At 39.0% G+C, this 3,977-nt stretch overlaps 1 pseudogene; it reads left to right on the top strand.

Annotated features, from left to right (window-relative positions):
* Window positions 1-2,535: 2,535 nt before the first annotated feature.
* Window positions 2,536-3,582, top strand: LOC108967633 (annotated as a pseudogene).
* The last annotated feature ends 395 nt before the right edge of the window (window positions 3,583-3,977 follow it).

Genomic DNA, 3,977 nt, shown 5'->3' with positions numbered 1-3,977 from the left:
CCCTCAAACCCCGAAGTAGGGTCAACCCCCATACCTTCCTACCCAGGAGAAATCCCTCACGTTGACATTTATTCAACAGATAAAACGCATTTTCTCACAACAATAGATAAATTCTCTAAATTTACAATGGTTTTTTCAATAAAACTAGAGCCATAGTAGATATTAAGGAACCAATCTAAGAACTCCTCAGTCTTTACAAAAACACTAAAGTTCTGGTTTGCGATAACGAGAGGTCATTGTATTCTGAGACTATTAGAGCAATCCTAAAAAACCGCTTCGGAGTCACGATCTACACCACACCACCGGCTCATAGTACGACTAACGGCCAAGTGGAAAGGTGCCACAGTACATTAACGGAAATCCCACGCTGCCAAAAGCTCGAGACCTGCATTTCCGAATTAATCCTGCTAGCTACGGCTAAATACAACCACACCATACACTGCGTAATAGGCAAGAAACCCATAGATGTCATACATTTAGCGCCTGAAGAACTTCTTAACGAAATAAAAAACAAACTTATATGCACCCAACAAAAGGACTTAAAAACATACAATATAAAAAGACAATCAAGACAATATAAGTCGGGGGAAAAAGTTTTTGTAAAGACCAACAGGAGAGTAGGAAACAAATTTGCTCGACTTTACATCGAAAAAACAGTCCAAAACGATTTAGGATAACCCTACTCTTGGCAATGAACCATTGGCCTGCCGCGAGGATATTCAACTATACCACCTCTCACTACATTCCAGTAACAACAGGAAAAGTAATCCTCCATGAACAATACGAGTTTTTACTACACAATACAAATTTATCGAAATTCGAGACGATAATCGAAGAGACGGACACAATATTAAAGCAATTTCCGCATTCCCACACCAGGCAACTACTTCGAAACGACGCTACCGAAATATTAAAACTACTAGACGCGGTCTGAGTACATCACCGACATGCGCGAAGCATCAATATCCTAGGGACTGCATTAAAGTACATAACCGGCACCCCGGACTTCAAACAATTGAGACCAGAGCCGAAGACCTAATAGAAGCAAACGAACAGCAGGCAACAATTAATTTAGTTACACAGAAACAAATAAAAGAATTGACGGCGACAGTTAATAAACTTTTAGCTAGGAAAAGTAAATGTTATTAACCCCATTCTGCTTAATGGCATGGAAATAAATAATATTTTAGCTGCTGAACTATTTGTAGAGAGCCACCAGTATAGTTGACATACTTTCTGTTTTCTAATCTTAAGATATTTCAGAATACACAATTTATTTATTTCATTATTAAATACCCAAAAATAGTTAGAGTTTGTAATAAAGTAAAGTTGCTGCCCATAATCTAGGAAGGAAAGATTATTTCCTTAGAAACAAATCTTATGGCCGAATGCAACAGAGAATACATCCCACTTTATAATTGCAAGGAAGCCATAATAGCAAACTTCTGCCGGCCCTTGAAAGAAAGTCCCTGTGTACGACAACTATTGAACCAGCACCTCGCAGAATGCAAATTCAAATCCGCCGATCACGTTCCCGCTCATGAGGAGATCGATAACGGCGTAATTCTAATTAATGATCAACCCGGTGTAATAAGAAATGAAAATGTAACAAGATTAGCTAGAGGAACCTTTTTGATAACATTCAAAGGCGAAATTACGATAAACTCCACCGTTTATAGCAATTGGAATGAGGTAATACTTTCGCATCCTGAAGTAGTACCCGCGCAGCACGTTAACTTTACAGAACATAACGAGTTGTTATCACTCCCACACCTACAAAGAGTTAATATAAAAAACCTCAGGCACATAGCGCACCTACAGAATGTTATTGAAACCCGCTCCATACAATCGGGAACCGCCTTGCTCCTAATCCTAATTGCCACAGCTATGAGCATAGCAATATTTCTGCGAAAACGACAAAGACAGTACTACCAGTACTGAAGAACATCATAAAGGAAACCGGGGATGCTTTCACTTCAAGAGGGGGAGTAGTTAGCACAGGTAACCAAACATCCGGTAAAAATATCACTTGCACTGAATTCGCTGACGGCGCGTCTGCAGCTTTATACGTTAATAAGAACTCAATACCGCATTAAGTATGCATCCGGCCATTATGCTGATCGAACACTTTTAACCTTGCGCGTGACAACAACAAAATAAACGCAAGACAGCAAAGAATTGGGTAAACAGTTGCTAGTGTAAGAAACTAAGAAGTCACGCGGCCAATAACGTGCAGCAACTAAAGTTAGGGCAAAGTAGTGTAGGTATTTAGACGCTAACGTCGCTAGTTATTTCAACTCTTCCGCTAAGACTGGCTGCCCTTGGGTTTACCAAGGGAAATAATATTTTCTAAAAACAAATTCAAAAGGAATTGTATTATTTACGAGGACTGCAAACCAAATATAATATAATCAACGAAATGCAGATTAACCTGGATATTTTTAAAGCATTGCCAGACTTCACGGGCAATATACATAAATCAATACAGATCCTGAAGAAAACGTGCGTGGACGCACATGGAAAACATAAAAGAATATGCCATACCCGACATATTGTACCGCACTATCGCTATTGCATTCGAAAATTCAAGGAGAAGCAGCCGATATTTTAATCAACCAAAACACGAAGTTCAACTTCTACTCAATCATAAATCGCCTCGACTACACGTATGCGGACCACAGACCTTTTTACCTTCTTACTAGACGAAACGAAAACGATTACGTAAAATAAACTTACGCTGGCGGAATTTCATTGCGAAGTCAACAGGGCATTGAATCTTGCTCTAACAAAAATTTAAATGAGAAGCAAAAGTATGCCAATCAAGAAGCCGTCAGAACGTTTATTCATGGTTTGAACAGCAAGTATACAAGCGGCACTCTCTACAGCCACAATCCAAAGGGCTCAGAAACCGCCTACGCCATCGCAAGTACGATATACTACAACAACGAGAAATTGCAATTCGATTTTTCTCAGTACGATGACTATAGGAAATACAATATGCAACATCAACCCTTTCAAAACAGAAGATACCGCGATGATCAGCGAAGACATAGGCCAAACGTGCAAGTGCAATATGCACGGAGTGCACCCACCCCACACTGCCAAACAATGGACGTAGATTTCTCACGGCAATACAGAAGACCCACCAACTTCAACGCTGCACCTTTAGAAAACAACTATAACCGTCAAATGCAAGGATTACCTCCAAATAACCCAATTCGAGGAGATCCACAGACGAGGCACCAAAATCCTTCATCTCGTAATTACAACGCACCAGAAAAGATACAACAAGTAAACCAAATACATGAAGAAGAATTAGGCTCTCTCACACCACAACATGGCGGCGATGAATTACGATCACCTGCTTTGTTAAGACAGGCTTTGTTTTTCTCAAGCGAGTGAATCAATTGCCGTGTCTTCAACGCCACTGCAGGGATACAGGCAAAGCAGTAAATATCCTCATCGACACTGAAGCAACAAACAATTACATAAGTACCAAATGTAACATCGGTAGTCTATTCCACTCAAACCCACAAAAGTAAAAACTCTTCATGGTTTCTCAATATCAAGATGAAAAAATAATAATATCAGGGTTAGATATTTTCCTTAAATTTTTTTGAAATTGATGCGTTATAAGAATTTAATATGCTTCTGGGTGAACAAGGACTCAGAACAGTTAAAGCAGAGATTAACCTTTTCGAGTATAAGCTCAGTTAAAAATATAGGGCCAAGAAAGAAAGAGAAATTTTGCAAAAATTTAATTATACAGTAAGCAATCGGTTTCACTGAAAACTTGCTGGGGGTGGATGTAGGTACTTGCTATACCAAATGGCAAGTTCAGATTTAATTTTAGTGCTATGGTTGATAGAGATGAGGTTATATTTAGAACTTCATGTGGAATGTGTCTTTTTATTAGGATACCAACACCTTGTTTGTTAGTTTGGATGTTATTTAAGTTAAAGAAATAGCCTAAGTAC

Source organism: Bactrocera latifrons, unplaced genomic scaffold (genome assembly GCF_001853355.1).
Source record: "Bactrocera latifrons isolate USDA-ARS-PBARC rearing strain unplaced genomic scaffold, ASM185335v1 scaffold_1004, whole genome shotgun sequence".
Lineage (NCBI taxonomy): Eukaryota > Metazoa > Arthropoda > Insecta > Diptera > Tephritidae > Bactrocera > Bactrocera latifrons.
Note: the sequence above shows the minus strand (reverse complement) of the source record. Positions and strands in the feature narration are given on the sequence as shown.